General features: G+C 41.4%; 1 long non-coding RNA gene across 1 annotated transcript; it reads right to left on the bottom strand.

The window, feature by feature from the left end:
* Nucleotides 1–7,961: 7,961 nt before the first annotated feature.
* On the bottom strand, nucleotides 7,962–9,328 carry LOC125722744 (uncharacterized). The gene is made up of 3 exons (XR_007386566.1): nucleotides 9,256–9,328; nucleotides 8,368–8,500; nucleotides 7,962–7,988 (listed from the first exon to the last, which is right to left on the bottom strand). It is a non-coding gene; the product is annotated as an uncharacterized LOC125722744 (long non-coding RNA).
* Between the last annotated feature and the right edge of the window lie 12,934 nt (nucleotides 9,329–22,262).

The raw sequence follows: 22,262 nt of genomic DNA, 5'->3' as shown, positions 1-22,262 counted from the left end.
TGTGCCGTTCCCAAACAGCATCTCCCCACACTGGGTGTTACCATCTATATCCAGCTGTGTGCCGTTCCCAAACAGCATCTCCCCACACTGGGTGTTACCATCTATATCCAGCTGTGTGCCGTTCCCAAACAGCATCTCCCCACACTAGGTGTTACCGTCTATATCCAGCTGTGTTCCGTTCCCAAACAGCATCTCCCCACACTGGGTGTTACCATCTATATCTAGCTGTGTTTCGTTCCCAAACAGCATCTCCCCTCACTGGGTGTTACCATCTATATCCAGCTTGGTCCCATTGCCAAACAGCATCTCCCCACACATGGCCACGGCGCAGTAGTAAGTCCCAGCATCGGAGAGGCTGAGGTTCCCCTTGGGGAGGCTGTAGACGCAGCTCCGTGTAGGAGATCCAGCCTCAGGGCTCTTCTCACACTCATCACTGCTGTTTCCGTGGCTGTAAATGACTCCAGGAAGGGATTCTCCTGATCCATGTCTGAACCAGTAAACACTGTGTTCTCCTGCACAGCTCCCAGTCTCTATCGTACACTGCAGACTCACAGAGTCTCCTGGCTGCAATGTGTCAGACACAGGCTGCTGTACCACAGTCCTGCTGTTGGAGTCTTTACCTGAAAAGCAAAATAGTCATGATGACAGCGCTTTGAGAATAACAATGGAAAATACAGATCCTCAAAAATTGTTCTTACAGATTTTTGGGAACTGAATCGATGTTCTTCTAGCCATCCAAGAAATCAGTAACTTCTTGGAGAACAGTTGACATTCTTTTCTCTTTTTATTGTATTACTGCTTATTAGTATATATCAGGTAACACTATACATTAACTGCACCTACATAATACCTAAATAAAAATTATATGATAACAAACATTATAATTATATAATGTCTTGTATTAATGTATGAAGGTAGATGAATATAATTAATTTCAATTCAAAGAAATGAAGTGTGTAAAGTGTACTTTATATTTTCATGATTTTCGTGACTTTACATTTGGTTTATGTTGCCCCTTTTCCACAGGAAGGTATTTATTGTTTTTGCATATTTAGTTCTTGATGTGTTTTGGTATTTTTGAGCATTTTGCTGTAGTACCTGCATGATTTAATTCAAGAGCCGAAGAGCTGTTTGCCCATTACTAGTTTGTCTATCTTTTAACATTAAAGAAAAAGTATACATAGTAAAAGGAATTACTTGGTTTGGTAGTTGCTCCTATTTATTTTCTTATGCGCACAAAAGTAAGTTTTTCTGTTCAACCATAGCACTACAGCGAAAAGCAAAACGTCATGGCAAATGCAATTATGCTTCATTCCAATACACATTGCTAATTTTTCATTATTATTACATTTAGTCAGCATAATATCTTCAAAGGTTTCATGATTTAATCTGCAATCTTCTGGCCTGAAATCTTTTCCTGCTACACTGAAGACTCTCTCAGCGTGTGCAGAGAAAGCTGCAGCCAAAGGGTTGGCATCCTCTGATAAACATGGTTGGCTCAGGTATCGGTGACATTATGTGAAGCTTTCATGGCAGAAATAGGGACTAGTTTGACTTTTGATGCAGGAAAAGTGTTTGGGACGTTTCTTAGGTTAGAAACTGCAGTCACTGCAGCCAACACTGACTTCTAAGGAGAGACACTCAGCTCTTCCTATGAGCAGATCCACCATGGTGCACAAAATGACAGTTTAATTATTATTTTAGGTGACACTTCAAATGTTGCATTATTTCATTCTGAACAAAACGACATTTTTATAACAATGATGTATAACAATGTTAATGTGTTTATGTATAATTCATATTTAAATTAAAGTTCATATTTTAGTTAAAAGCTACACCTACAGTACGTATATGAACTTGAATTTGAATCCAAACCCTTTTTCGTTCTTCTTCTTTAAATTCAAATATAAATTTCAATGCCACAACCTGTTTTCAACCACAATTCAAATGTAATTCAGATTAACAAAATGAACTGAAATTCAAGTTCATATACATATTCAAAATCCTGAATTTTAGGATACGTATTTGAGAATTTCATTCTCAAATCAGTTCTGAATGGTGCACATCCCTAGTTCATATGTTAAATTATTTTATTTTTTCAGCGTGAATACACACTGACTGCTCAGATAAATAACGTCAAAAAATAATTTTCTTTCGTTGCTTAAGATTTTTGCACAGTCCTATACTGTATATAGCAACTCAAACATTTTTTTATGTTATTTCTTTTAAAGAGGCTGCAATGTGTAACATTAACATCTGTATAAAGAGAAGGTTAGGCGTTTTGGCTGACAGCAAGCAAAATGCAACAAATTGTATAATAATAATAATAATAATAATAATAATAATAATAATAATGAATGATTTTGTTTGATGTTTAGAAAAACATTTATGGAACAAAGCAGACAATAAGGTATCTTTGCTAATTTTATATCGACAAACAACTAAACTGTCAAAATTATTTTGCAGGGAACAATCTTACTGACATTATAATAAATCAAATATGAAAATAGCTGGAATCTCATTTACCTGTGGTTATGACAAAGGTTCCATTCCCAAAGGTGACCTCATGAAGAAACACAGCAGCACAATAATACACTGCAGAATCTGACGGCTCCACGTTAGAAATAGTGAGGTTAAAACTCCCCTCTGCATTCAGTAAGGAGTAACGTTTTATGCTTTTATATTCCTTGTAAAATTCACCAGGTACGTAGAGAAGTGCTTTCGCCATGAGCTGGGGCTTCTGACCAACAGCTTGTTTGAACCAAGCAACATAAGAAACATCTTCTGGACAGAAGCATGTCAGGGTCACACTGTCTCCAAGGTGAACCCTCATCAGGTGACTGGGCTGAACAACATCTGCAGTCAGTGCAGTGTCTGCAAAAACAGAAAAACAAAAAAATCATAATCAAATAAGACATATAATAGTAATCTAAATAACTATTAACTATGATGAAGATTAAATGGCCAAATTCCACTGATCACATCATATAGATAAATGAAAATATTAAAATCCAAAAATAATTTATATTTTATCTTATCTTACTAATGAAAATGAGAAGACCAAAGAGTCTGAACATCTTTGTGGTTCCACTGTTTAGAATAAACTGCTCTGCTGCTAAGTGAGAGATCATGGTCGTGGTCGGGATGAAAGGGCAGGAAACAGAGAGGAAACAGAGAGACACACATCAGGCTGATCTGATTGGCTGTTCACATGGGAATTTAAGTAATAGTGAAAAAGCATTTTAATGTGCACTTACATGACGTTTATTAATTTACTCCTTAACATCCAGTTAAAATGAGAACAATCAGATAAACAGGAGCAGATTGTAGCTTTACTGCTTACATTTATATTCACACATTTGCATTTAAAAACAAGCATTTTAAATGATGTACATGATAGTAAATAGTGAATCAGTTTATTTGCCACTCTACACATTACATTGGCGCCCATTATAAGGAACTGTACAGCGACATTGCAGTTCCTCAGTTGCTTTGATGCATTTCTGGAATCACCCTTAACATCTGCAAAACTGTAAGTGCATTTCCCAAAACAATTCGTGCAAACAGCACCACACAGATGGACTGTCTACAAAAAAGTCATAGAGGCCACCAGCAGCCCGCATACCACACCGTAAGGCCATATGTTAGCATGCTATCTATGGCAGAGCAGTAGGAGGCCACCAGCAGCCCGCATACCACACCGTAAGGCAGCATGTTAGGATGCTCTCTATGGCAGAGCAGTTGGAGGTCCCGATCAAGAAATCCGACAAGTTACCCCGATAAGCCAGTAAGCCCGCTTCATAGAACAGGCCACAGGACTGGTTTGGGTGAGATAGTCCGAGTAGTAGGTAGAAATCAGGATGGAGACTGAGTGTGGGTCTAACAGGTGAGCAGATGTAGGACAGAATGTAGAGCCCTCTAGTGGAGTGCCTGTGCATGACTGAATGTATGGTTTGGGTCTGATGGTCTGAATAGTTGGTAGAAATAGGCACCTTCCTACCTGATGTGGTAGGTCTAGATAAGGGGTCACCAACATGGTGCCCCAAGGATGCCCCCAATGACCACATGAGTTGCCCGTGGACCTGTTCTATAAAATAGCACAACTCACCAGCGAACATCATCTAAAATTTAATTTTATCCTGTTTCTAATCTATCACATTTGCATTTATATAGATTTGAAATTGAATATAAAAAAGCATTTAAAACATGTTTATCATGCATGAAGTTTAGACATGTTTAGGAGGGCGTTTCAAACTGATATCAAACTTCGTATGGCTCAGTACCTGTGAAGTAGCTCTCCGTTTTAAAAAGGTTGGTGACCCCTGGTCTAGATCTTGCAAGTTTGTTTGTACTGGCTGTGTGAACATACTGTAGCACTGTTAAGAATATGCAACACAGCCTGAGTTGGGGATCTGCTGTATGCATCAGTAATATAATGCTTTGTCTTTCTCTAGGCTGTTCATTAAGACATAAAGCCTGAAAGTTTTCTGAATGGCATTAATGAAATTGAGCACTGCCCCCACCTGCTGGCCAATTTATTAAAACACTGAAATCGCTGTCTGCACAGGCTGACGTGTCATTTAAGTCTGATAATTTTCTATGAGTCAAACGGCAAGAAAATGACAAGAAGTTAAAAACATGGAGTTAGATGAAGGAGAAAAGATTACAAATTTGAAGATTATGAAATCAGGACATGTCAGCCAAGGTGGGTCTTAAACATATGGACGGAAGTATGAGCGCTAAACTTAAACGGGTTCACTTGTAACCGCTGCCACCAAATTTCGTTAAATTGCTGGGGAGGTCCAGATACATAAGACAGGAATAGATGGATTATTCTTTATTAATATACAGACAAGGGTTACAACCCTCCCTAGGGCAATAGAAGGAGATACCTGCCACGGGACATTCTAAAACGCTTAATGTGAAAATGCGTAACGCAACGTAATGTATCAAAACAGCCACCACAAATCACCAAATTTCTCGCGAATGTATCTGGCTATAAAGACTTACCTGACAAGAAATCAAAACCGAAATGCTACGAATATGGACTTTTTTTTATGGGCGTCAATGGAGAGGAAAACGCTTGACGTAAGATGAAGTCCATATTCCTAGCATTTCGGTTTTGATTTCTTCCCTGGCATGGGTGACGGGTACACCACGTTCCCCAAGCCACGTTAGGCTCGAGCGAACTGCCCGGAGAAACCGCTCACACCAGCGCTGCAACCCGATCTCCTCCCCTTTTAAACACACATTTCTATGGCGTTAAATTAATGCCAAAAGTCGTGCGCATAAAAACCACGCGCGCATGCGCTCGCGAACAGAAAATCCATGCTCTCTACGCGCTCGCGATTGCACAGCACTCACTCACTCGCTCGGCGTTAAATTAGTGCCAAAAGTAGAACCACGGGCGTGTGTGTGCTCGAGTGCTGAAAACCCATCCCCTCTACGTGCTCGCGTCTGCACAGCACTCGCTCGCTCGAATTTCCCACTTCGTCTTACCATATATAAAAGAATGGGCAAATGTACGACTGTGAATGTATGATTGTGAATATCATTTCTTAATACAACATCACACAGCCAATTTAATAAATTCAAATCCTGGGAAGAGCGCTCGTCAGATATTAGTTCTCGGGTTAGTGTTAGCAGACTATAGGCGAAACCACCTTAAGTGCTATCTGTTAATGTTTATTAAATTAGCATTAGAATGGAGAGGTTTTTAATATCTTTTGTCCTTGTAGCTGCTAAATACACTCATTATTAAAGCCATAAAGCTGTCTGCCTGCTACATTGGAATCTCCACTGAGTAAGTGTTTTTTATGGATTTTATTTAACTTTATTTGACTCTGGTCCTTAGATCTAATGTCATACTTCTTCACTTATATTGTTTGTGACAAGGTTTACCACGGTCAAACAGAGCAGCCACTACATCATCATACATGAACAAGCACCTCACAAAACAAAAACATTTCATTTTCATAATTAAAACTTTTGAATGGTAGGCCTAGTGTGTGGATCAGAGACCAGATCTTGACACCTCAATAACTATAATTTGTTCTGTGAACAGCTCAGATACCACCTTCTCGAAAGTCTTCTGCATAAAATAGAAATGGGATTCAGCGCGACTCCACTAAATTTGGATTACCTGGAGTTCCTTTGTCATCAGGAGCTGTATCTTCTGCAGGCCCTGTCTAATCACATTGAAGTACCTCCTGCTATCACCCTGGCTTTGCAAGAGCTCTTTGACCTTGTGAGGGCACATCTGGAACGTCCAGCCCCATGTGTCACACCGGAAGTCGCTGCCACCAATAGACGACCCAAGATTTTGATTGAAGAACAACGTTTGAAAGAAATGTTCCATACTCAACTTCCTGTGCCTTGCATAGCCACACTGATGGGTGTTTCAAGAAGAACAATCTTAAGAAGAATGAAAGAGTATGAGCTCTGTGTTAGGGACACATATAATTCCATCAGTGATGAGGAACTTCACAATTTTTTTTTTTTTTTTGTGAGAACTTGAAAACAAAACAAAACTTGGAAAAAATATATGCTCATTCACCAATTTTCTAATCTGGGGTCTAAAGTGGTCAGGCTTGCAAGTGTATTTGGTTATTTGTCTATCCTAGCTTGTTGCAGTGTATATTTCCTGTATATTTTGCATGTAAAAATGTTGTTTGTTATGTCAGTGCTTAATATTATCATGTAGTCTTCATGAACTTTCTTCATCTTGGCCAGGGACTGCATTTGAAAAATAGGCACTTGACCAAATTTGGCACATTTTCAGAAATGCCAGCAACAATACTAATAATGAACACCCCTCTAACTGACTCTCAGTTGGTTTAGAAAAAAGACTTTTAAGAGAAAAGAAAGCCTTCCTTTGGTTTTGCATTTTTCTCTTTTTTGTTGGCTGTGCACAATATAACAGAAGAATACATTACAATTATATTAGTTAAGAAATAACAGATTGCGTATATACAATATTAAGGTGATAACAACAACCCTCACTGTCTCTAGGTGCTGCTTCAGACAGGGCATTCTGCAGCAGGGACACCACCCGTCGTGCAGCATCCTGCAAATCTCCCTATCACAACAGCTCACATAACAGAATAACATTAGTGTATGATTCAGTAGGGCTAGTCCAGGTCTGGAAAGTAGTTGGGCCAGATTTTCAAACCAAAAAATTTAGCTGGGCCAGACATTTTCAGCGGCCCAGTAAGCAGCAGGTAATGGCATTTTAAACAAACACAAATCAAGGTACATTATTTTAAAAAACTACAACTGAACAGAATCTGAGAGCAATATTTTTTTTTCACTTCTGAAATGAGAAAAATATTTTGGTCGTATCTGACCTAGACGCATCCCAAAGAAAAAAAATGCCTATTAGATGGTAAACTGCCAGACATAAAGAAAAAGGGAAAAATCGTCTATAATCATCATCCACTTATACTGTGGTGATCCATTTCACCCACACAGGCATGATCACCATAAGCGGTTTCCACATTTTTGTCGAGGTGACTATTCACTTTACCTTTGCTTTCTCCGACATCTTCCTGATTCTGCCGCCAACAAGGGGCTCATAGGGTGGAGACTGAGGGTGTTAAACAGACCAATCTTTTGTCATTGAATGCAACAAATAATATATTTATCTGTCAAAAGTCCAGCACCAGGAAAAGCAACAGAGTGACAGTAGAAACTGCAATAATAATGGAAGTGCGCCGCCCTACAGGGAAGGAGGAGTGATGGGAGTCCCGGTGGTGGCTAAGCGCGCGTGGGGAGAGGCGTCGTACTGTGAGGCTTCATGAACTTCCGATGGGGCAGTGCTGTCATACAGCGGGGAACCTGAGAGGGGCACTGTGGCCGGGTGCAAGAGCCCTGGGTAATGAGTTGTAGAGCTGCGCAGGAACTGAGAGCCCAAGCTGTTGGACATTCCACTGGACTAGGAGACTGGGGTGAGTGAGCAGGAGCTCATTGACCACAAACTGGGATACTGGCTGTGTGTGAGCAATGGGGTGGAGATTAAGGAAAGACGTTAAATCAGCATGCAGTGTTGCCTGGAAACAACAACAAATATACTACAGTGTCACTGTACTAAAACAATATCAAAATAATGCCTATTTTTTATTCATTTTACTTGTAGAGTGCAAAGTACAAAGGAAAACAAAGAGTAACTATGGCGACATAAATCAAAGCATGTCCCAGAATGCAGTGATGGGCCTGAATGGATCAGGACAGAAGAAGGCGAAAGACCTGTTAACGAGGTGAGACGATGCAGACACAGGCCAGGATGTGGGTATAGGCGAGAACAAGAGGGAAGACGGGGGCCCGAGACTCAGCATGGGGGCAGGTGGGGGAGGGGAGGCACGGGCTCACCTGGAGCTGCTCCCGGAGGTGCCGCTATGACTCATGGGTAACATGCCGGAATGGGACGGCACCTGTAGGCTGGACCAGTTGTCATGGGACGGCAACATGGACAGACAGGTAGACGAGCTGTCTGAATAAGCAGCTGCAAGTATAAAACAATAAATGAAGCAGGTATGTGGTGGGCAGTGTTACAGCGTCCTTAATATGGTCAATACAGAAAAGGCATGTTATCATGTTATGTATATACTGCCTCCAGTTACTTAATGCCTAACTTTAATACATTGATTGATTTGTTCACTGCTGCAGCCTGTGTCAACTTTCCTTTCATACAGATGTAAAGTCCTTTCTGTTTTTGTTCTGTGTAGTTTTTTTTGAACCGCATATGGCTGAATTCTGTTAAACCTCAGACTGAAGAAAATTGTGTTAATTGAAAAGCAAATATCAAAAACTCAGTCTGCAGGAATGTTTTTCTGAATATTTCTGTGGACTTTTGGAAATTTCACGAAATTCCATCGCTCCATTACATAAACACTGAGTGAGATTTCATTCCCATTACTGCAACGTATGAAGAGGATTATGACTTATTACTTTAGGTTATCGGACTGAGTGAGTTTTGGAAATTTGCTCTTCGATAACTGAAGCAGTGCTGTGAATGCAGAGGTTATATGCGTCGCATAATCAACAGAACTGTATGTTTATGTCTTGTCTTAATTATTTTGATTAAATGTCTGACTATTCCCAATATGTGTGAACATACTTGGCCAAATAAAGCTGATTCTGATTCAGTCAGAGGGTAATCGTCGGTGTGCTGTACTATCGTGGTAACCCACACAGAGAGCTTAGGACCATGATTTCAGTGTGTGCTTGTGTGAGGGGACAGGCAGGGCGGCTGGTCACTGGGTGATGCACTCCTGTGGGTATAGGGGCTGGGATAGGGTGCAAAGCGGTTACTCCTCAAGGAGGAGTAACGGTCACAGCCGTGGGGGGAGGAGAGGGAGAGGGTGCTCCCAAACTGGGGGTGTGGGTTTGATGAAGAGCAGAGAGACCCTGAGTCTGGGATGAACCAGCTGCCTACTGAAATCAAAGCGGATAAAGACAGAAACTAGAACCTCAAACTAAACAACACAAACAACAATATCAAGTTATATTCAATCATTAAACCGTTATATATTTAATCTAAACAATAGTAATAAATATCGTTCCGATTCAAAATATCATTTACGGGTGAATCTTATGACTTGCATTGGGAAACAGGAAACGGGCCAAGCTGCAGGGCCAGTTCAAAGGCATAGTGCGAGGCGCCCAGAAAGGGGGCGAGGTCTGGGCGGAGTCAGCTAAAGAAGAAAAAGGCCTGACCTTTTTCTGGATGCTGTGGACTGTGTTTGTGTGTGAGCTGCAGCTGCATGTTCCTTACATTTTTTTATTAACACCAGCACTGTGAGGTTTGGCCTGGACTGGGTCCTGTCCTGCACGGTTGAAGACATGTTGACTGATGGTCAGCCCGTGTTCTGTTGGATCCCACAGAAAGGAAATGGGAATCCCATTTGGATCGGATGCTGACAGTTGAAAAAAAACTCATGTCTGTGTGTTATGAAAGAATATCAATAAATGTTTCCGAAAGGGGATGACTCATTTGGTGATTATTTACGGCTTATGTTATGGCTGAGAAATTTACAGTCTTTACTAAAGTCTGACTTCTTTCGAGTCACCTTTAATATAGATTGGACACTCTCTATGCAATGTGCAATACTTATATAGATGGTACATGTTTACTTGCTTGCACAGATGGTTGATTAGGTAATTAGTGTAAGTGTGTGTGTGTGTGTGTGTGTCCAATCGCATGTATGTCCAAGGTCCATAGTAAGTAATATACACTGATCAAGAGATGCCTGAAAGTGGATGAAAGAGGACATTAGTGGGGGTATCACTTAGTGTAACGGGTGCAGGAAAATGAGCAGGACTGCAAGCCATATGATGACCCACTGTCCTTATCTAGCTCTTAATACAGTATGCATACAGTGATGTATCTACAATGGACAGCTACTATAAGCAGATAGCACAGTACAGGTGCTTAATCTGTATGCTATTTCCATCCATCCATTGTCCAAACCGCTTATCCTACTGGGTCACAGGGGGTCCGGAGCCTATCTCGGAATCAATGGGCACGAGGCAGGGAAGAACCCAGGATGGGGGGCCAGCCCATCACAGCTCACACTCACACACCATTCACTCACACATGCACACCTACGGTCAATTTAGCAACTCCAATTAGCCTCAGCATGTTTTTGGACTGTGGGGGGAAACCGGAGCAGCTCTACTAGCAGCTTTGTGTGGTAATTGTTTGTATTAAAAATACATTGGACCTAGTCAAATTATTATAATGAAGAATTAACATCTAAAAGCTGCTAGTAAACCGTGGGAAAATAATTTTTCTATTTTCTTGCTGCCATCTCGTGGCCGAAAGTAGGTACTACAGTTTGAAAACAAATGATTTCTTGCCGAAATTGCAATACCTACTTTTGGCCACGTGATGGCAGCAAGAAAATAGAAAAAATATTTTCCCACGGTCTACTAGCAGCTTTGTGTGGTAATTATTTGTATTAAAAATACATTGGACCTAGTCAAATTATTATAATGAAGAATTAACATCTAAAAGCTGCTAGTAAACCGTGGGAAAATAATTTTTCTATTTTCTTGCTGCCATCTCGTGGCCAAAAGTAGGTATTGCAATTTCCATCATACGTAAGAGGGCCTGCCCATCAGAGTAATGTACATCCTGTGATATGTATTGACTATCAAGACAAACTGAAACACGATGTATTAGGCTGTCAATGAGTACTGGACTAGGGTGAAAATCTGCCTGATAATCTACCTATTAACTAGAAGAGTACAAACTGGAGACGGATCCCCTAATACAGAGGGATTAACGTCTGTGCCACATCCAGAACCATTCAGTGTAGGAGTCTGGTGGTTCTACTGGATACTGACAAGTACCCAGCCCCTTTGTTCCCTCTGATAATCATCAGTCCTCCTCTGAATGCCTTCACCACTCTATTCCTGAATAGGTACACATTTAAATATGCTAGCAAGATCAAGGTATTGGGATAACCGTTAGGTTCGCTGTTCAGAGAGTTGCAGTGAAAACCATCATACACAGTGGCCCTTTCTGGATAAGATTACCTCCCTCTGATCTAAGGGATCAAGATCAAAGCAAGGTGCATTGCAATGTCTGACACCCAGCACACTACAGCATATAAAATACAGGTATCCATCGCCTTCCGCATTTGGAACCAGGACCACTTGTTGCAAGTCAATTTGGGCGTATCTCAAGTTATACGAGAGAGGCAAGACATTAAGGACAGTATACACAGTACTGAAATAATAATGTACATATTAAACCATAGCACTTAATAAAGAGATACTGCACTTACATTTCACAAAAAAAAAATAAAGCACAGATTGCACTAAGAAATCAAAAGAGGCATGTGCTAGCAAACAGTGGGAGCTGAGGAAGAAGCAGTGGTGAAATACTTTATTGTACAGTACAGTAAGTTTCTTTTTATAGAATGAAATAGCATACAGGGGGCGGCATGGTGGTGCAGTGGTTAGCACTGTTGCCTCACACCTCTGGGACCCGGGTTCGAGTCTCTGCCTGGGCCACATGGGTGTGGAGTTTGCATGTTCTCCCCATGTCATCGTGGGGTTTCCTCCCGCAGTCCAAAAATATGCTGAGGCTAATTGGAGTTACTAAATTGCCCGTAGGTATGCATGTGTGAGTGAATTTACATTTACAGTATTTGCCAGATGCCCTTAGCCAGAGCGACTTACATAAGTGCTTTGAGACTCTGCGATGAATTTCCGATGCTAGCTCAATAAGGACCCAGGCTATGAATACCATCTGTCTGAAAACTCCGTTAAGAAAGTGCAGAATTTTTTATTTTTATTTAAACACACACACACCAGAAAAAGAGCCGAGTGTGAATGGTGAATGGTGTGTGAGTGTGCCCTGTGATGGGCTGGCTCCCCATCCTGGGTTGTTCCCTGCCTCGTGCCCATTGCTTCTGGGATAGGCTCCAGACCCCCCGCGACCCAGTAGGATAAGCGGTTTGGACAATGGATGGATGGATGGATGGATGGATGGATGGATGGATGGATGAATGGAAATAGCATACAGATTAAGCACCTGTACTGTGCTATCTGCTCATAGTAGCTGTCCATTGTATATACATCACTGTATGCATACTGTATTAAGAGCTAGACATGGGTCATTATATGGCTTGCAGTCCTGCTCATTATCCTGCACGCGTTACACTAAGTGATACACCCACTAATGTCCTCTTTTATCCACTTTTGGGCATCTCTTGATCAGTGTATATTATTTATTATGGACCTTGGACATACATGCGATTGAACACACACACACACACACTTACACTAATTACCTAATCATCCATCTGTGCAAGCAGGTAAACATTTACCATCTATGTAAGTATTGCACATTGCATAGAGAGTGTCCAATCTATATTAAAGGTGACTCAAAAGAAGTCAGACTTCAGTAAAGACTGTAAATTGGCAGCCATAACATAAGCCGTAAATAATTACCAAATGAGTCAGCCCCTTTCGGAAACATTTATTGATATTCTTTCGTAACACACAGACATGAGTTTTTTTTTAACTGTCAGCATCCTTCTCTATTGTCAGAAGCTCTGCGCTAGAGGGAGGTTTACTGGTCTTATACTCTTCTGGCACCTTGTGTGATTCCTGACTTGGGACATCAGTTTGGCTCCTTCTGTATGTGGTTTACATTGTATTTGTTCTTTAAAGTTGCCCCTTCAGAATTAGACAGTGTAACCAGCTTGCCACATATTGCCTGGATGACATAAGGTCCAGTAAAATCCGGTTCCGTTCTTCCTCCTTTCCGTCCCCGCTTCCTCATGTTGAACAGAAGCGCCTCATCTCCAACATGATAAACTGTGTTTTGGTACCTCTTTTGTATTCGTTTACCACATGCCTGCTTCTGTTTTTCCTGTGACTAGGAGATGTTTTCAGCTGTTGTTGCTTATTGTCTCAACTACTTTATTTTTTTCATCAAAAAACGTGCCGTAGCTTTTCTCATCGGGAAGAATAATTGTGGAAAGCTGAAGTGGAAAAACATTCATAGCAAATTATTATTATTCACAGATCATGATAAAGAGTTATTTTTCTAAAAGCATTAAGAACAATGTAATTTGCTGTTTCAAGATATGTTTTTAAATAACTACTTGTCAGTCATAAGAAACTCTTCAACACACATGATCCGATCTTGCCACAAATCATTTTTAATCTCACTTTTGTTGCCAGCAGTTCAGACATTAATGGCTGTGTGTTGAGTTATTTTGAGGGGACATCAACTTTACACCATTATACAAGCTGTACACTGATTACTTTACATTCTATCAGAGTTTCATATCTTTAGCGTTGTCCCTTGAAAAGATATAATAAAATATTTACAAAAATGTGTGGGGTGTACTCACTTTTGTGAGATACTGTATATTAAGGGATTGATTGTCAATAATATCACTAATTCATGATGTAATGTTAAAAGAATAGAGCCTGTCTCACACAGTTCTAAAACAACCTCACAAACAGACTTACCGTTTTATGTCATCATTCGTTTTCTCATCCAGGCCATTGGTTTGGGGATGATATGCAGCAGTGATCAACGGCAGAACAGGGGCTCTGAACGCAGTATGGATTAAAAAGGAATTAACCATCTCTCTCAATATAAAATTAGGATCATTTATTCTCTACAGAGGCCCCCATAGAATAGTGCATCCATCCCCTCACTCATGTTTAGACAGACGTAAGGCAGCAGGCCAATGACATTCAGAACAGCAACAACATCAACAATTGTACAGCTAGTTTTAAAATTTAATAAAAAAGACAAACCAATTAGGTAATATTAATGAAATTATTAAAACGTGCAGATTAATAGTCAGAAATAATTTGCGATTTTAAGAGCGGAAAGGATACATTAAAACTCAATTACATTTATCCCTTAATAATAAAAAAAAGGTTTTTGAATTTTACATCATGATAAATGAGAACTATATGTGATTACTAATTACTGTTGACTAATTTCCTGTCTGGACGTTTCCCTTCTCATTGTTAAAAGTCATTATATGTCTGGGTGCCAGTCAGTGGAAGCACACAGACATGTTGGCCAGCTGTCATATTCATTCAGCACCAGCCCATCAAGTAGAGAATTCAGCACCACGGACAGTGACCTGTGTTACAATGACATCAGTGACCTGTGTTACAATGACATCAGGTCATTGGCTCTAAATATTTTTCTAGAAATAACTAAATGGCTCTATTGTAGAAATTTCCAGCCAGAGTATTGTGGTGCGTTCGTTTTTCTCTCGGAACTTGGAAATTCCGAGTTGGGTGACATCACATCCAACAATCTCCCGTTCGAGCTAGCACAACTCGGAACAAACATGGCTGCCTCCATGAATACGCTGCTGTGTTGTTGCTTTATATTTTAGCAGTTATGGAGTAAGATTATTATTTCAGACAAACAAACAAGAAACAAGAACTAGTCAAACCACATTAAAAGCTTTATAAAGTATTTTAGTACATTCATAGCGATATTCTTTTTTCGAGAGGCAAACAAACTACAAACAAACCAAAAACACTAACAAGTCTGGTAAAAATCTGATATTGCATGTTAGGATACTGGTTACGGTCACGATATGGTATTCTCTAAATCGAACACGTGCAATTACATTAATAATTACTAATAATTATAAATAATAATAATAATAATAATAAATGGGCAGCATGGTGGTGCAGTGGTTAGCACTGTTGCCTCACACCTCTGGGACCCGGGTTCGAATCTCCGCCTGGGTCACATGTGCGTGGAGTTTGCATGTTCTCCCCATGTCATCGTGGGGTTTCCTCCGGGTACTCCGGTTCCCCCCCACAGTCCAAAAACATGCTGAGGCAAATTGGACTTGCTAAATTGCCCGTAGGAATGCATGTGAGAGTGCATGGTGTGTGAGTGTGCCCTGCGATGGGCTGGCCCCCCATCCTGGGTTGTTCCCAGCCTCGTGCCCATTGCTTCCGGGATAGGCTCCGGACCCCCCGTGACCCAGTAGGATAAGCGGTTTGGAAAATGGATGGATGGGATAATAATAAATTTAACAAAATAAACATTTTTAAGGATTTGTAAAATAGAATTAATGTTGAGTGTGTAAGCCACCATGTTGAAATTACGTCACAGGGGCAACTCGGACAAGAAGATTCTGTCAGACATTAACGTCATAAAAGAGGCGTTTCCAACGGGAAGTGATGTTTTTCGTGACGTTTTTGTCCGAGTTGGAGTGAAATAATCGAACGCACCATGTGTTCCTATTTGAAGAGAATGTTCTATTTTTATTCTAAGGAACTACAGAAAATCAGCTCTGCATGTGATCTCCCCTTTACTGCTCGAGCAGGGCACATGCACATCAACAAGTGTAAAGGCAGCAAGTGCATGCAAACAACTTCTCAGGACGGTTACAGTATAGGACCTTCAGAAAGAGCCAGACTGTGGCGTCATTCAGAGATTCCATTGTCTAAGGCTTGCACTAAAACATTCCAGCATATTTAAACAAAGTAGTATGGCACCTGTGTCAGAATCCCTCCCTGCCTTGTTCTGTTCTCTCTTTGTTGTCCCCATTTAGCCAGCACATGTCACTGGCCATCCTGACTCCTCTTTTGATTGTGGGTTTTAAGGATATCAGTGGGTCTGTGTTTTCATAATTGTCCCCCAGGCCACCATGCTGCTCAGCCCTTGATTCCAACTACAGTTGCAATCAGGTGGTTCTCAATCTACTAGGACTGTATAACAGGATTGGCCACCTGTTCTACCTTTACTCCTTCAGCCGCATTCATGAGTCAGGCCTATAGGTTATTCAAATTTCGTCCTGCCAAATTTACCGGACAGGAGGTGGACACTGCAAATGAATGTGTGAATACTCCAATACCTACATCTTTACAAGTTACCTGAAGTGGTTTGGTAAATGATTGTGAGGTTGGAAGTCCTTCTTGATGTCTGTTTGCAGCTCATCCACCAGCAGCTGCACGAGTTGTCGCTCCCAGAGGGAATCCCACTCTCGGTCCGCTGGAGGGTCCATCTCACTGTAGCTGGAGTATGTTTCCATCAGTCACTTGGCGTGGGGCTCACAGAATTTACCAGACTCCTGTTTAATCTGACGCACCTTAGTCCAGTCCATGCATCTGGGGAACTTCTCTGAAAATCTCTGGCAGATTCTTTGCAGCTATGCTTGATATTGGGTACTTGCCGCAACTAAGTAATGGGTTGTTGAATCAAAGTCCCCTTCCATGTCAAAAATAACCCCATTTTAGGGTTTTGTTAAAAAACTGGTCTAATTTGGATGCAGAGGTTCTGCACGGAAGGCCCAGTCTCTGAAGGGCTGTGGCATAGCGAGGCCTGTTCTGCCTGGAATCCGGCAGGTCACTGGCAACATCCCCCAACTCCTTCATCTATAAGGTCGGGAAACCAGAACGTTTACTCCCCCTTATGGATAAGGACATACCAACGTTGGGGCGAGAAGTTCTGCTGCCTCCTCCTGCTGCCTGAGTCTTCAACCAAGTCCAAAACAAAAGTATACAATGTTAGGAAGGGTAATTCAATGGTATGAGACTGAAACTAGAAACTGTAAATCGGATGGAGTTAAATAGCAATACTGTGGAAGAGGCATGGGAATTTTTTAAAAGCACATTGTTGCAAGTGCAAAAGGACTTCATACCTGTTTCCAGCAAAACTAAATCTAGGAAACTGCAACCAAGCTGGTGTCATGACCTGCTTGTACGATCCTCGTGTGTGCCACGCCCCCTCATTAACCATGTGTGCTGCCCCGATTGTAACCAGCTGTTTTCTGTCAGTTTGAGTAGTCCTGTGTATTTAGTCCATGTTCAAGTCTGTTTCCCCAGTCCTGTCATTGAAATCTCTCGCTGTTGGTACCTGTTTTCGTCAATAAACCCTCATTCCCGACTCTCCGTTTCCCGGATCCTTGATTCCTCGCTTCCTGCCTGTTCGTCCAGCACGCGATGTCACAGGTGGTTTACTACGAAAATTAAGAATAAAGTCAGGAGCAAAAGGGCTTTCTTCCACAAATGGAAATTAACTAATGATTTCAAAATAAAGCAGGAGTATCTAAGTGTACAGGTTTAGTTAATAACAGTTATAAGGATGACGTTAAAAGTTTCTTCCAATATTTTAACACCGAAAGAGCTCTAAAAGCTGAAAATCACTCATTTGCAGGATAGTAAGGGCCTTATAATTGAAAATGAAATTGATATAGTAAATGAATTTAATGATTATTTTACAACGGCTGTTCACAGTAGAATAGCTTACCACCAATTAGTACAAATACAACGATGTCTATGACCAATATATGTATAACTGAGGATGATGTGGTACAAAGCCTAGCTAAGCTCAAAATAAATAAATCGCAAGGCCCTGATGGCATCTTATCTATAGTTTTAAAAGAGATGAGGGGTATTATTAGCCAACCTTTAACTTTACTATTCCAGAAATCATTATCTGCTGGTGTGGTATCTTCTGATTGATGTTAGATCATGTCTCATGTCCAGAGAGGCTACAACAGGATCTGGATTTAATTAGCGACTGGGCTCATACGTGGCAGATGAAATTTAACATAGATAAATGTAAGGTAATCCATGCAGGGAGCAGAAATATAAAGTACAGATATTTTATGGGTTCCACTGAAATAAAGGTAGCTGATTACGAGAAAGATCTCGGTGTGTTTGTTGATGCTTCCATGTCCCACTCTTGCCAGTGTGGGGAAGCATTAAAAAAAGCCAATAGGATGTTGGATTAAACTCCACACACCTAGAGATGTAAGTCAAGGGAAGTGATACGATTATATAATTCCTTGGTAAGATCCCACATAGAAGACTGTGTGCAGGTTTGGTCACCATACCTTCAGAAGGACATTGCTGCCTTGGAAAAGGTGCAACGTAGGATGACGAGAATGATTCCTGCTCTTAGAGGAATGTCTTATGAGGAGAGGTTAGCTGAGCTGAATCTGTTTAGCCTCAAGCAAAAGGAGACTAAGGGGGGACATGATCTAGGTATATAAGATTCTAACAGGTCGGGATGCTGTTCAGCCAAATGACCATTTCAATATTAATTTAAAATACTAGAACTCGTGGCCGTAGTGGAAATTAGCTGGAGAACATTTTAAAATGAATCTGAGGAAGCACTTCAATTTAATTCAATTTTATTTATATAGCGCTTTTAACAACATGCATTGTCACAAAGCACTTTACATTTAACCGGCCAGAACCGCACCAAGCAAGCCTGAGGCGACAGTGGCAAGGAAACTCCCTCTAGCAGGAAGAAACCTTGAGTGGAACCTAGACTCAGAAGGGGACCCCATCCTCCTCTGGGCGACCAGGGAGCATGAAACTGCATTTACATTGACATTCATTAGAGTTCATATAGTTATAAAGTCCCAGTTGGTTTCATGTAGTTATATCCAGGAGTCCAGGTGCGGGTTCACACGGTGTAGTCGGCTCGGTATCAGCTCGGAAAAGAGAAGATGGAGAAGAGTTATAGCCCTACACCTAACCGGCAGGACTAAAGCAACTATGACAGCCTGGCTAAAAGAGAGACCTGGAAGGAAGCACAGGCATGAGGGTTTACAGGGGTTTTGGCGTCAAGCCACCTCCCATCCACAGCTTAAGTGATCGGCGAGAGTGGCAGGACGACATTCACCTTAGAAAAGAAGATTTAACTATCCAAAAGACTGGCTAAAGAGGTACTTCTTAAGCCTTGACTTAAAAGCAGAGTTCCGAACACTAATAGGAAGTTTATTCCATAGCTGTGGTGCTTTATGCGCAAATGCTCTTCCCCCAAAGGTAACGTTCTTTATTCTGGATACGGATAGAATACCTCCATCTCGTCATCTAAGTGTATGATTCGGAACGCAAATGAGGTCACTCACATACTGCGGTGCAAGACCATTTACAGCTTTATAGGTTAAGAGCAGTGTTTTGTAGTCAACACGAAATCTAACTGGCAGCCAGTGCAGTGAAGATAAAATTGGGGTAATATGATCATATGTTTTAGTTTAACTATTGCTAGTAGCGGTTCAATCAATGCTGGGAGCATCTCTGAATAATTTTGATGGAACAGGGTCTAGCATACAAGTAGATGAATTTGAAGATAAAATTAAGTACATCAGTTCTGACTGGTTAACCCTGGTAAATGCTTCAAATAGGGTGATTGCAGCATTAGCACATGCCGTGTCAAGGCCAGAGAATGTAGTTATTGGAATATTCAAAGTGTTCTGTCTAATTGAGCATATTTTTGGTCAAAAAAATTCATAAAGTCGTCACTGGAAAATAACCAGTGGTCTGGTTATTAGTCAGCTTGGACACCATAGTAAATAGGAATCTAGGATTATTTTTGTTTATTTCAATTAGTTCTGATAGATACTAGATGATTTGGCGGCACTAAGAGCCTTTTTGTAGCTACCCATAGCCTCTTTCCATGCTAGTTCGAACACCACTAGTTTAGTATGATGCCACTTACGTTCTGTAAGGACATAAAACTTATAGGTCCTGCAGGCCCCAACTCTGATCAGCCTGCATCAGTCTATTTCAGAGCTCCGCTGGCCCAGGCAAGACTGGACTCAACTCGTCAAACCACCCCTTTTAAGGAAGGCAAAGGCCTGCCGGCTCCTGAGAGACTGGATAGGAATAACTGGAGCAACACAGAAAAAGCAAGACCTTTCACCCCCGGAGTGACCAGAGTTCCACAATCAATCCACAGCAACAACAGCTGTCAGCCTCCAGACACAGACACCTTTTCCACTATAAACAGGATAACTCAGCACACATAGATGTTAGGGACAAATACACGCATGTTTGGTCTCGTTTGAATAGGCATGAGACGAGGAGTATTATATTCTCAGATTTAAGGCAGTATAGCTTTTCCTAAGAGAAATACAGAAACTTCGGCTCAACCCACCAAACTGAGAGAGCCTCTCACATGGTAGAACAAGGGAATTACGACCACCCCCTAAAGTGATCTGATTGGCTGGGGACTTGAGAACCAAGGTCAGCAATGCCCCTAAAATTAACCATTGACCGAAATTGATCAGTCTTCAGAGACATGCCATCACCTGGTCTGGATACTTAAGGAAGGGCTTCAGAAGTAGTCGGGGAGTCACTCTGTAATCAGAGCTCCCGCAGAGAACTGGGCGAAAGTCCATCTGTAGTCAGATACTTTCCACAGAACTTTGTTCACTCTCAGCTGAGGAATGTGATTGTTTAATATTGTATGTGTCCAAATGTATTTACAAGTATGTGTCCACATGTCAATAATTGTATATTGTAGTATGTTTAATAAATGTTGTTTCGATTACTTTATGACTGTCTGATTTGCTAACTTCTTCATAAACTTTCCAGATTGGACTTCTATCCTTATTAGGACTATGGTGGTAAATACTATCTTGCAGCCTCTGGATTAAATCCCCTTTATCCGGGTCCCAAACTCGACTGCCCAAGTTAAGTTAGGTGGATACCAAAACTACACCTCTGGAGTTCGCACACGCTCAGTTACGGGCTGACGCAACCTATGAGGTCAACACATGCTGATGAAAGGTACAGGTCTACCCTCTGAGGGGCGTACACACTATGTTCCTAGGCACCGGGCATAGTCCCTGAGACGCTCACATGGTAAGACAATGGGCGGCATCGGCGGAGTCCCCGAGACGAGCCAAAAGTAAACCTTGTACAAACTACCGCAACAGAAGGTGCGCCTTCACAGCCGCTGAGGTTGACACACGTTATGATACGGGCTGCCCCCGGTTGAGCCTCTGAGGTGGACGTACGTGAGGTTTGGGTAAACATCGGCTTAATCTCCGAGGCACCCACAAGCTCAGTAATTGGCAGACACTGAGCCTTTGGGAAATTATATAGGTCGAGGGACCTGAATAATCAGAGGCTGACATTGTCTTAAATGGTGGCAATTTCCGAACCTTTAAGACAAACCCTGTGGAACAAGCCCACGGGTCGCCCTGTCGGCCGAGGCGAATCTGGCGGACTCCTTCGTCGGGGGTAAACTAGAGTTGGTAATCTAAAGTCTCGAAGTAATCCAAACAACATAAATGTCATGACTACAATATACTGAAATAAGGTCTTTAATAAAATGGAGTCAGATATGTGTCTAAAAGAATATTTTGCATATTAAAAAGGGTAAGTAATTCCTAGGAGCGCTTGGAAGGACCAACACGCATTCACAGCCTTCGGCTGCGCCATTGGATTCCGCCATTGGGCCAGTGGGCGGCTCCCTACAGTTCTAATTTCCGTGTCTCCAGTTTTAAAGTACGCAAGTGGTCATTATACCAAGGAGCAGTTTTATTTACTCTGTTTTTTTTTATTTTTAACGGAGCAATTTTCTCTAGTGGAATTAAGCATAGATGCTAAATAATCCGTAATGCTATCAAGTTCAGCAGAATTCGACATTAGTTTGGTTGAAAACGATAGCTCAGGGAGATTATCGATAAAGTTACTCGCTGTATTTGACGTGATTGTACGTTTGGCATATAGAAGCGAGTCGGGGGGCTAATATTTTGAGCAAGGGAAATATTGAACGCAATAAGATGATGGTCAGAGATAATACTGGACTGAGGCAGTAGAGTTACATTATCTATATGAAGACAACTGGATCACGGGGGAATCATAAGCAGGGAAGAACACACAGGCAAACAGCAGCAGCAACATTAATGGCAGGACTGAGAAGCACATTTATACAAGGCTAAGCAGGGAGCAAACTAGAGGCACCTGAAATGAGTAACACAAGGGCAGGAAGGAGAGGTAAAACA

The sequence above is a fragment of the Brienomyrus brachyistius genome, unplaced genomic scaffold, assembly GCF_023856365.1.
Source record: "Brienomyrus brachyistius isolate T26 unplaced genomic scaffold, BBRACH_0.4 scaffold41, whole genome shotgun sequence".
In the NCBI taxonomy this organism is placed as follows: Eukaryota; Metazoa; Chordata; class Actinopteri; order Osteoglossiformes; family Mormyridae; genus Brienomyrus; species Brienomyrus brachyistius.
The sequence above is the reverse complement of the archived record's forward strand: the minus strand, read 5'-3'. Positions and strand labels throughout refer to the sequence as shown.